This window comes from Micromys minutus, assembly GCF_963924665.1.
Source record: "Micromys minutus genome assembly, chromosome: 17".
NCBI classification, from domain to species: Eukaryota; Metazoa; Chordata; class Mammalia; order Rodentia; family Muridae; genus Micromys; species Micromys minutus.
The window spans coordinates 31,794,871-31,807,681 of record NC_137952.1 but is presented as its reverse complement, the minus strand read 5'-3'; the positions used below and the strand labels follow the sequence as shown (position 1 = coordinate 31,807,681).

The window sequence follows — 12,811 nt, the reverse complement described above, 5'->3', positions numbered from 1 at the left end:
CCGGGGACTACCCGTGGTCAGAAACCTGGACTAGCTCGGGGGGGGGGGGGGGCGAGCCTGAGTAGTTGATGGCAAGTTTCACCGAGCCAGGAGCCACCAGCACAGAACACACACCAATGATCTCAACTGTCCTTTGACAGCGCCAGCGGTGGACTCCAGACTCTGATGTCATGTCCCTCAGTCAGCAGACATCTGGGTTGCAGATCTTCAACAGAGGCGTGGAAGGGCTGAGGTCCCTTCGCAGCCTGGTTGAACCAGTCACCAGTGTATGGGGGTGCTGTGGGGCTGACAAACCACACCCTAGGCAAGGAGCAGAGCCAGAGTCACGCACAGCACGGCGCGCAGAGTGAAGACTAAGAGAACAGGACTCTGAAGCCAGACTCTATTTATTTTTACCTAACAGACAGTGGTATATTTAAGACACTGCTGCGTGCCAAACGCTATTACAAGGGCTTTTCAAATATTAATTCATTAATGTCTCACAACAGTCTTCAGACACAGGTACTACTAGAACGGCCTTCCCTTTATAAGCCTCAGAGAGGTGAAGTAACTTGTTCAAGATCACACAGTTTATCTACTGAATTACACTCCCTCTCGCAGATCTTAGCTCCCCCGCATTCACTACTGACTAGTGGTTTAACTCTACTCTCCCGTGCCTCGGTTTCTTCCTCTGTACGACGTTGTTAATAGTAGCCATCTTAAAGAAGGCTGATCACGTGATTTAGCATACTCACTTGCCTGTCAGGCACATGGTGAGGACTCACATATGTCAGCCCCTTGCTCTCAGTCTTACATTCTCGGGGGCGGCGAGGGGATTGAGTGAGAGAGACAACGTATTTAAAGTGCTAGGCACAGTGCCACAGTGCAGGACGAACACATAGCATGCACTGTTATTATTAGCCCCGCTGAGCCCGGCCAGCTTATTTTAGATTGGGTTCAGAGGCAACTGTGCTGGGCACAGGGGAGCAGTATGCCTTTCGCTTCCAGCTACTGTGCAGCCAGCAGATCAACTACTAGACTTAACAGGGTCCCCTTTTCCAAGTCGGTGGAATACTCCCAAAAAGTTTGTTCCCCATATTGGATTGGTTCATGGTCAGGCCTCTCCCTACGGACGTATTTTGTAATTTCTGACTGATGCTTAATTGGCAAAGAGTCTTCGCTGAGACGATCATGTAAAGCACTCACGTGTGAGAGACTTGCACACACTTTGGAACACGGAGCCAGGGGTGAGCACAAGGCTTGGGAAAGCAGCTGACTTGACCATTCCCGATGCTCCCATTTCCTCTTATTCCTCCTTCACTATGTCTTCTAATAAGCACGCTTACACCACAGAACTCCTGTCTTTCCTGAAGTTTATTGCATTCGGCATTAAACTTAACTGTGTGTTGATTCTCATTTATGTTAACCTCTGGGTTAACAATGGCTGAGAATCATCTATGCTCCTACTCAGCGTGGAGGAAGATTTGGGGTGGGGTAGCGGGGAATCACAGTGTCAGGGAGGAAACGGTACAGAGAACCAGGACTAGGGGCAGAAAGTTTGCCCTGGGTGCTCAGAACCACAAAGGAAATGTTTGCTTCCTAAAGGATGCAGTTATAATTTCCCAAGTCATTCTCCTCTATGAGGGATAAGCAGCCCGGCCTCAAACCACTCTGTGCGGTCTGCCCGCCAGGGGAGACCATTTCTGCAGTATGGTAAAACTCACTAATACAGTCACTCCATTTGCTGAACATATGTGCTTCTCTCTCTGCTGACTTTAACCAGGCCGCCGCCTTAGGGAGCTGCCATCTAAACGGGCCTTACACTCCAGTCCATCTCATTATCATGGCTTCAATGTTTCTATTCCCATCTCCATTTCCTGTCTCCAAACCATCTTCTCTCCCTTCCAGAACGCTTATACAAACACGCATTAAAAAAAACAGAAGAAGAGCCTATGTTGAAAATCTGTTTGTGTTAAAAACAAAAGACAAAGCAGACAAATCAACAGCCTAGGTTGCTTCTGCTCAGTACCACAGGCAGCAGAGGTCTCGCTGGGTCCTCACTCCTGGGTTCGTGTACACATGATCCACCTGCAGCTGACATGGGGTTTTCACCACTCATTATGGAGCAAGCTGAGTTGTCACAGATGGATCCCATACATTCTGGTGGCTTACTCCATGAGGCCAGCAGCTCAGGGACACCTAATACATCTTCGTGGGTTGCACAGCCCAACTGCTACTGGGCACCTGAAATACAACTCTGCAGGAGGTAAAGACTCAACCGCAAGACAACTGACCTTGACCCCCAAACCCATCCCACCCCAGGCCCTTTGCTTAAGCTGTTCTCTATGCCTGGAATGCCTTCTCTTTCAACACCTCCCCCACCGCCTCTCACTGTGCACCTGTCCAAGTCCTACCTAGTTCAAGGACCAGCTCAAATATCAGTAGCTCCACAGGGCCCTCCCTGACCACCCTTGCCAGAAATAACCTCCCCTTTCTCAGCTTCCACAAGACTGGGTGTATCTTCTCTGGGGCTTAAAGCACACCCCATTCTACTGTGGCTATTTGCTCGGAGCTCTGGGATCATGTCATGATCGTCCATGGGCTCATGCAGAACAGACCCTTGGTCAAAGTCAATGGCACGTTCTTGACAGTCACAAGAACGGAAAGTGGGGAATAGGATCACTACTTCTGTGGCCTCTCTTTCTTTGCCTGTTGCTTTCAGGGCTATCTTTCTTCCATCTGCTAATTACCCAAGGGGCTTCTGAGATCTTCCAAGCACTCCCATGGTTGTAAGTAAGATGCTGGTGAAGAGAGAGAGGCTAGCTTCCTGGTTTGCTGATGGACCACTGGGTAACACAAGTGTCTTCTTGACGAGCCTCTTCTACTCCAGTCCTTCTGTGCCAGTACAAACCATTGCTTCTAGTACTAAATGCAGACTCCAGTGACAGGCTAAGTGGTTGCAGATCCTCCTGGGGCCTTATTATACATGTACTGACACACTGAACGCTTACTCTTAAAACCTATATTTCCTTCCCTTAAATATATGTTGAAAACCTTACATTTCAGCATCGTGTGTAATGGCAGTGAATATCTGGGTTTTAAGTTTTTCCTCCCATGGGAATTCTGAAGAAAAAAAAAAAAAAAAAGAAAACACAGCAACAAAGAGCCTCTGTACGGGAGAAGAAACACCTCAGCATCGTATTTGATCGCTGGTCAAAGATGGCTGCTGAAGCCGTATGAGGAGCAGTGTGTGTCGTTCTGGAACCCGAGGTCAGGATTCAGGCAAGCGTCTTCAACCCCAGAGCTAAGGCCCATGATCGCCTCTGGGAAATAAGACAGACGTATGTAATGGATTGTCACCCGACACAATCGGGAACCAAAAGTGCACCCAGATGGCACTCTTTCAAGAGTAAATGTTGCCCCATGATTTTCCCTGTTGCCATCCCAGAGATGAAAACCCTACAAGGAGAGAAACATTGGGAAAGGTTCGGTCTGAGACCTCTAAAGATGTCATGGCTATCTGACCAGCAGGAAGACATGACTTAGGTTAGCAAGAAAGACACAAATCAGGGGCACACCCACATTAGTCATCCAATTAGCGCATTCTCCCGAAATGTAACTTTATTAAGAAGAGACGGAAATATCACAGCGATCCAATACTGTGACGAGGCAGTGTGGGGATGCTCAGAGGTTTGAATTCCCTAATGGGTAACTCAGTTTCCTCATATTGAGTAGTGGTAATGAAGCTACCTCCTTGTAGGTGTTTGAGTCTTGCACATGATCAAGATGGCGAACTTCTTAGAGCATCTAGAGTTGAATCAGCAGACTCCGCTCATTGTTGGGCGTTATGGTTTCTGGTCCCCCTCTTTCTCCTCTTTCTCCTCCATTATCACCACCCTCCTGTCCCTTCTATCCTGTTGCTGAGGTCAATGATCCCACCCCCTCCGCACATCAAATCTCCTAAGAAGTATTCTCAATTAGAAGAGCTCAAACCAAGCCATTGAAATGCTTGGCAATATCTCACTTACCTAATACATTTTCATTCTTTCTCTAACAAGCAATAGCTGCCATTGCAGATGTAAAGAACGGGAAAAACGACAAGATGTGATCAAAGCTGTGTTCTGTGGACCACTAGCCTGTGTTTAGGCCCATCACACAGTCTACGAAAAGGGAAGAAGCCGGGGCATGTGCAGGTCACTGAAGAGCTGGACAGGTCCTTTTTTTGTCTCTAGTTCTGGGTCATAGGCCAAATGCTATTCTTACTTCTTTACCTTTCGGATCGAATGATGCTCGTGAAGGGTCTGAAAGAAGCTTCCTCATTCTATTAATCCTGTGACGAAACTATATCGCGCCCAAAGTATCACTGCTTAAGACTGGAAGAAGCTCTCCTGTAAGTGAAAGACACCTTGCAAGCAGGTGGACTTCCCACACTGAATGAGAGGCCTGGCTGGCCCAGGTTGTGAAAAGATTGAAACTTCCTGTTCTGGGTGTTAGCTTTAGTTACCTCAGCCAGACAATGTTGCCGGTGGTGTGGAAGGAAAAATTGCTGTAGCCAGCTGTGCTATTCACAGTTGGATGGATTTTGTGCACCTCTAAATGGTGCTAGAGCCAGAAGCCTGTTGTAACCAAGGACAGGATGATGGATGATCTACATACTGGGTCCAAGTGGAAAGGATGGCAGGAGTTCACTTCAGGGTTGTTAAAATGCTAATCTGGGCGAGTTAACAAAGCCCGATAGAAAGGAAAAGTTTGAGAAACTCGAACACCTCACGTGGGTTCTGCACTCCACCGAACTGAAGGCCCTTAGCTGTAATCGGCTTTGTTTTTTTTTTTAAATTAAGAACTTATAACAGTTTTTCTGTTGGGGAGAAGTGAATACAGCCTCAGTGGTCAGCTACACTGTCCCTGTTGTCAAGGTCTGATAGGGACAACAGCCTCACAGCAGCCACCTCAACTGAAAGGTGACCTGGCACTTTTCCTCCCAACTGGGGTTGTCACATGTCCTCTTACCATATCCTAAGATGCAGGTTTGGGTAGATTTTTTGATGCTAAATCTCCATTCACATAGGCCTCAGAGAATTCCATATTCAGCTGCTGTGACAGACCAAGTGTACAAACTAAACTGACAGTCCATTCATTAATGCTGAGGGCACAGAGAACTGCACCAGGAACATCATATACATACCATCTTGCTCTCAAGTTTTGTCACAGAGCAGTTTGCGCAAAAGAGGAGACATAGCTCTATGTCTTGCCCCCGATCTGGTTTTCGAGTCAGCAGTGTTGTTTAAGGTGAAGATACAAGAGCAAATCTGGCCACAGGCTTTTGGCTCCGGGCTCTAGCCTTGCAAATGGCAGGTACTCAATGAACAGAGATGGGCTGGCCTACCTCAACCGCCTCTTGCTTCCTCTAGGAGTAAATCTAGTCTATGCAAGCTTATCCACCCTTAACAAAAATAAAAGATAATGTTTTGTCCTGCAGCACGCTAGGGTAGGAGTCTGCCTCCTAGGGTTGCAGTAGGAGGCATCTAGCCAGGCTCTCAGTCCTGCATGAAATGCATCTGAAGAGTGAAAAATGACCCTATTTCAGATGCATTTTCCACCCTTTGTATCTTAGTGAGACTCACATGCAAGAACAATGACTAAGCTAATTACCACGGTTCATTATGAACGGAACAGTAAGAAGAGCTCCCTCGGAGTCAGTTAAGTCCTCTGAGACAATCATGAGGATCTTTTGGAATCAAAGTTCTGATTCCAAGTGACTTGTGCAGGGCCTTTCAAGGAACGGAAACCACCTGACAGGATCCGGAGGCCCGCTTACCCACATTAGTTACCGGACAGAGCCTCCCTGTGCAGCAAGCTAGTGAACTGAAGTCTTCTGGGTTTTCAAGTTGCCCTCACTCTAAGGACTAAGGCTGACGTCACAGCCATCTTTCAAATCCATCAAACCAAGGAAGGCAGGACCAGATGGTGCTGGTACTATCAGAGGGTACCATAAAAGGGGGGGGGGGAGTGGCAACATGCCCATAGATCTAAATCAAACTCAAGCTGACCAGATGCCTGGTGATGGAGACATCACAGTCTTCCTGCTACATTCTCAGGCACCACAGTAAGGCTCCTCAGAAAAGGCACCTATGTCGCATTCTTAGGAGAATGAGATGGGTACCAATATTCTACAGGATCCAGTAAGAAATGCTAGGGGTTGTTGCCCTTCCTAAGCACGCCAGCAGAGAAATGGGGGGGGGGAGTTTAGGCGCTCGAAAGGCTCCCATTTGACAGAGCACATCTCAGAAACCTAAACCAAAGCACTGGTCCTCTGGAAAGCAAATCTCAGCTAGGAGTGAGCTGTCGCTTATCTTCGGATCTCTCGGTTCCTAGTGACACAGGCCCAATCTCGGAGCTTTTCCGTAATTTTTAGGTATGTAAGCCAGGGCAAATGCTTGTGTGTAACACATGCATGCTAGCTCGAGAGAATGGGTCTGTCACTCACTACATTAACTGCTACTAAAGAGGAGTTAATTTTCTAGGGCAGACACTTAACATCATGAATAAACAGAGCTCCAGAATCTACTGTTTTATGCCATCACAAAGACGATAAAACACTCCCCCAGCTGTCTAAGTTTCCACAATACAGGGAAGAAAAGCCTTGGCGATTTTCTCCAAGGGGAGTAGTTCTCCTTTTCAAGGGGCAGACACTAAACCAGCTGAATAAAAAATGTTAACTTTCCCTGAGACTTCAGCATTGAAATCAAGCATTCTTCTTATTGCATTAAGTATCAAGAAGAAGGAAGGGGAAAACCACATATATTTTGGTACTGCAGACTTAAAATGCGTAGTAGCTAAAAGTTTAGAGAGGAAGTAGCCCTCGGCATTTCCCATAAGTAACCAGAAGCAGCGTTGTATTTAAGGAAAAGAAGTCTTAGTGGTTGACGCAGGGTCTAGTTACTGTACACAAAGTCGGGGGTGGGGGGTTATATCTAGAAACCGATGTGCTGTTTCACTCCGAAGATGCTGGAATTGACTACTGGCCAGTACAATTCCACCAGTACTCTAACTCATAACCTACTGAAATACTTCCCTCCAACCCTCCCCAGCGCGCTCCGCAGCACTAAAAAACGTGTTAGATTTAAACAGTACTCTACAAGCAATGATCCTAGTAGCCGAATAATGAGAAAAAATCCAACTCACTTTGCATCCACACCTCCAAGTTCTTAGAACCCAAGAGTTAGATGTCCGACTGGAAGCCGAAAGCGCTTCCAAAACCCCACGGGGCGGCTACTGCCTCAGTTTCTTACAGAGAGAGGGTCATTGCAGCGGAATCTGGAAGTTTCCTTACCTGGTTGTTGGGCACGGTTTGCCTGCCTCGGCTCCCGGCTACAAGACGCCTCTGGCCGCGAAAGACGCGGCTCATACAAAATTGACTTCCTTATTTGTTTCCATCCATAATTGATGGGGAGCTGAGAGCGTAACACGTCTCCCGGCCGAGCCCTTGCCGCCTGGAGAAGACCCGGTCCACGGCGGCGCTTCGGTGGAGCATTTTTTCAGCCAGAGAACAAAGCACGCAAAGTTGCGGGGGAGAGTGACTGAGAACCCCGCGGGTGGGTGCCCAAGGTCCCCGAGTGGACAGTCAGTGGCTCAGCGCTCCTAGGCTGCCCCTGCGTCCTCCCGGCCGATGGTGGCCGGGCGGCCTGTACTGCGCTGCGGGCGGACGGGTTGGAGGCTCCAAGCCCCGCAGCGTGGAAGGCGGGCTCAACCTGAGGGCTAGCGGAGCAGCGCCGAGCCGGCCCTGCCAGAAAGAAACTTTTCCTTGCAGCCCAGGGTGTCTTTTCTTCCCTTAGGGGTGCAGCCCCGAGGAGGGGGTGCGCCTAGGAGGAGGGCCGCCCCGCCGCCCCGCCCCGCCCCCAGGCTGCCCATCAGCCAGCTGGGAACGGTCAACCAAGACCTCCCGAGGCGTCTCGGGCACCGCTGGAGACCGTGAGGCTTGGGAGAGCATTGAACTCCGGGGAGCTGCGACGGTACGCCGCCCACGCTAACACAAGCGCCCGCACACAGCTGCGCTGCGGGCTCCAGGCTCGGGGTCCCACCCCCATCACGCACCCAGAGCGTCGGCGGAGCTTGGGAGACTGTCTTACCTCTCATGGGGAAGCCTGCTTTCAAAAACAGACAAATAAAGCTTGTCACGATCAGACGGAAAAGCCGATCAAGGCAGCGCACAGAAAGAGCAATCCCACGGTCTCGGGTCTCGCCTTGCGATCTATCCTGAAACTCGCCCGCTCCAGCTCTGGCGGCTGCGGCGGCGGCGGCGGCGGGACCCAGCGCGAGCAAAACAAACCGCTGCTCGGCAAATGGTGTAATTCGATCCATCTCCGAGTCGCTCCCCGAGATCCCAGCTCCCTCGCCGCTCTGCAGCTCCCACCGCGGCCAGCGCCGCCCAGAGCCCCTCGCGCGCCGCGGCCTCGACCCCGGTGGCCGCCGCGTCCCTGATGGCGCTCGGCCGCGCGCCCAGGCTCTCCCACCTTAGCTGAGCCGTTCCTCCCGCGCCTCCCGGAGCCGGGTCGCCCAGCTGGCGCCGCCTCTGTAGCCCGCAAAGCCTCCTCTCCCTTCTTCCCTCCCTCTCTCTCCCTCCAGGCGCCCTCACTACTCTCCCAGCCTGCCCCAGACGTCCCGAGGACAAATCGCTGCAGCCCAGTGGTGCCGTGGGCGCAGTTGTACCCCGAAGTTTTGTCTTAGTTTTCTAGTCTAGGATTTATTGTTCAGAGCTCATTTTTTTTACAAGCCCCTCCCCCATTTATCTTTATAACCACTAAGTAAAACAGCTGGGAAGAAGCAATCAAACTTAGCTTTAGCTTTAGAAAATACAAAAATTGCCCACTAAAAATCTTATTTCCACTTTGAATGAAAGCCATTCAGTACAGTGTAATTTTGCAGGCTAATGAGCCAGTTTTACGGGCAAGTGTTTCGTTTAATACGTTGTGGGAGAAATGACAATGTCCTTGAAGCGACATCATTTAAGATGTGTGGACTGTCATAAATGAAATAAAAGAATAATATATTCCCAAACAAGAGAATCTTAATTCAAAGTTCATTTCCAAGAACGGGCTATGTTTATTAATTTCCAATCCAATCATGCATCACTTAAGGGTTCGAAGTGGCTGGAATCAACCCTGATGCCCCCGCTTAAAGAGAGAGAAAGGAGAAAGAACATTTCATCCAAAGTTTTGGTTTTCCTTTGAGAGTGTTTAATTACCGTGGATAGAGGGACCGATCATGGAAGCATATCCTTGTCTACGACTCTTCCTGCTTTTCTCCCGCACACAGATATATGTTTACATTTAGGAGGAACACTGCCTTGGAGTTGAAAAGGAACTCGAAAAAAAGACACCCCCTGTTAACACTTGTAGCCAAAAGCAAGCCGGGAGAGAAAGGGCAGTCTTTTAAAATGCAGGCTTTCCCCGCTGTTCCTCCTGTTACAAGAAAGGGGTAGGGGGCGGAAAGAGCAGCTTCTGAGGTTTTTTTCTACTGCTAAGTCTTTTGTTCCTGGCTGGCTGGTGTTTTCTGGTTGTGTTGGGCTCTGACATCACTGCAAGATACTTGGCAGTCAGGGTCCTCCCCTAGCCAACTTCTGACCCAGAAAGCTGTGGCTGTTTCCTGGCCAGCAGGTCCTTTCTTGTTTTCTGCACTGCAGGCCACCCCGTGAAGATGCAAAGTGAGGACAGGGGCTCCTTGGTTGGCGGGGAAACAAGTCACTGGACAGCTTTGCAAGTTGTCCTGTGTCTGCAGTAGCAGCAAAGGTTCATTTCAGATTCCAGAATCCATCTCCCACAAGCATCCCTAGACAACGTCTCACATTGTAGCTCAGGCTAGCCTGGAGCATGTTATTTAGCTCAGGCTAGCCTCAAACTTAAAGGCAATCCTTCTGCTTCAGCCTCGGAGTGTTGAGATTACTAAAACTGAGTTACAACATCCGGTATGGATTGGGTTCCGGTACATGTGGGCGGTTTCAGAGGGAAAGATACCCAGAGATTACAGTTTTACCCCAGACCGAGTCTTTAAATCCGGGCATAACAAGAAATGATGGTCTGGTGGGTTGCTGGAGACTATGCTGATGGGTTCTTGGAAACCAGGAATTACATGTTTTCACTCTAAATATCAGTCTGGACCTCAGAGTCATCCTTGTGTTTGCTCTGCTAGAGGCCGAGAGGCCAAGCATGTCATGGGAAGAAAGGTCAAAGACGACTCTTGAGGATTTACCATGTCCATGTTGTGGGGGGCAGGTGTTGAGAGGAAAATGACATGCTTTCTTTAGCCTGTAGTAGAAAGATGTCCAAGAAAAGCACGCAGGCAGCTGTCATTGCTGTGGTTCTATTTCCCATCTTTTCTGTGCACTGCACACCACTCAGCTCATTGCTCCTGCTGACTTCTGCCAATTCCCTTCTCCCCACACCCCTTATACTCCAGGTATCAGCATTGGCTCACCCTCACTGTCCCCCAGGGGAGCACACTCTCCTGGTGTTCCTGCTTTCTCTGGTACCCTATAAAGTGGTTCGGCTTCATCTCTGGTTTCTTGACTGAATAACAAATTGTTTAGGTGTCCGAGTACCTTCAGCCCACAAACCCTTTGTATGGGTCTGAATGGCTGTCTTCTCTGTTCCAAAGTGTTATTGACTTTATCTTGTTTAGGATGCCTCCTTTTCTGGACAGGCCTGGTGCTCAGAACTGGGATGCACACTCAGTAAATACTTGTGGAACAGGTATGACACTGGAGCCGGAAACATTCTCATACTCTCTTCTGGGACAGATAAAAGGGGTGGTTATTACTATATTCTATACCTCTCCATAGCAATGTACTCTAGGCACAAAATTTGTCTTACAGTCCCACTGAGGATATTTGTTAAGTGGAGTGAGTCAGTAACTGGATAGACACACTTAACTCTTTTCATCCCCTCCCCCAAAGGCTGACTCTACCTGGTTAGCAAATACACTTTGGTATTTTTCTGTGTGTGTTTTTTCCCCATCAATAATCAGTAATAAATCATTTCCAATTGAATTATAAGTATGAAAGGTATCCAAAATCTACAGAAAACGTCTGCCTGTGATTCTCAGTAAAATGTATCAATTATCAAATAGTGCAGTTTATTAACCATTAAATGATTAGCTACTAAGCCATTAAACTTAAAGCTATTAAACAAATACCATGCTTAACTTCTATCAAGCTATTCTAAGCATTTCAAAAATATTAGCATGCAGCAGCAATTCTATGAGGGAAATACTATTATTAACGCCATGTTAAAGGTAAGGAAACTCAAAAATCAAAAACCAAAGGAACGAACACTTAACGAGGTCTGAACAGCCACCTTTAAGAATGAAGTTTTTGGAGTTGGTGCAGTTTGCATTCAAACCCAACCACTTGCCAGTAGATTTGTGATTTGGATAATTTCTTTAACCACAGCTGGCTTCAGTCTCCTTATTTGCATGATAATAAAACTTGAAATGGTTTCTGTGGCCGACTGGACACTATAATACAGGTTACATGAACCTCTTGCCAGGAGTACAGCAGGCACGGAGTAAACACTGAGCAATACGTTTCTGGACACCACAAAGGCGATACAATATTGGGATGCTGCAGAACTGGATCAGAAACTGAATCCAAACTCACAGGAAATATGAGTCTCAGGACTTTATGGGTGTGTGATAGATTTCTGTTCATTTCTATCTTCACTTCTGTCTCCATGGGTATGTCTTTTAATTCAGGTATACATACCACTCACGATTCAATAGACGGGAACAATGTTTTGCATGAATTTTCATGAATAGCATAGCGTAGGATGGAGATTTTCATGGTTTACAATATAAAGATAAGGCACTAGAATCTGAAAGAGAGGCAGCCTCTCCCATGACTCCAGTGTGGAATGCATGTACCCTATTCCTTACACTCAGGCATTATAGAAAGTGCTCCTGTGGCAAGGGATTGCTTTCAAAACTAATCTAAGCTCGCTATGACATGATAAATCATTAATAACACGAACCCACATCTCTGCATCTGCATAGACACAGCTGGCCTCCTTGTGTCAAGAGTTTGCATATGAAAGTGACTTTGCCAAGATATTTCATTTTAATGAAAAATATTTATCATGGTAAATCTTAAGCCTCAAGACTTTACTGACATAATTCATTTCTATTGCTGGTTTACCCTAGTGTAGCACATAGCCATGACCATACTTGGAATGATAAAATTGTACTTTAAAAAAAAAAAAAAACAAACTTATTTTGATGACTACTCTACCTTAGCATGAAAAATGTCTGCCACTTCCTCTGTGCAAAGGAAATGCACCATGCGTTGGAAACAATCATCAATTACCTATTTCCCTTTAGGAATGCCTTCACAGGAGCCCCTGCATGGACACTGGAGGTTTTCAAACACAATGTTTTTCCATACTAGATGCACAGCCCTCGGCTTTAATATGACTAGGTCTTTTAGAAGACAGACAGAAGATGAGCATTAAGCACCATTGTATCTGTACATTATAAACATCCTATCATCCATACAACTGTCTGAGCCACTGGTAAACTATAAGGGAAAAGATGTATTTAAACCCATGCAAATCTATAGTAAAATAAAGCCCACTGTTTAAGTGGCAAGTGTCTGTGTTCATGGTTAGGGTCACGGGATTTTTCCAGACCATTTCAATACCACCAAATCCTTTCTCTATAGACGTGTCCAGCCATTAGAAGTATAAAATATGATTCCTTGCCAGAAGCCACTAGAGCCACCTACTGGCTAAAAACACAAAACAAAACAAATAAACAAAACAGAACAGGATTCTGGGTAATTTAT

The 12,811-nt window shown here is 47.4% G+C and overlaps 1 protein-coding gene across 1 annotated transcript in view; it reads right to left on the bottom strand.

The window, feature by feature from the left end:
- The window catches only part of SEMA6D (semaphorin 6D), a 53,550-nt gene extending 46,115 nt beyond the window's left edge, over positions 1 to 7,435 (bottom strand). Inside the window, exon 1 of the mRNA XM_080931028.1 lies at positions 7,313 to 7,435. The gene's annotated coding sequence lies outside the window, so the exon portion shown is untranslated. The remainder of the gene's footprint in view (positions 1 to 7,312) is intronic.
- Between the last annotated feature and the right edge of the window lie 5,376 nt (positions 7,436 to 12,811).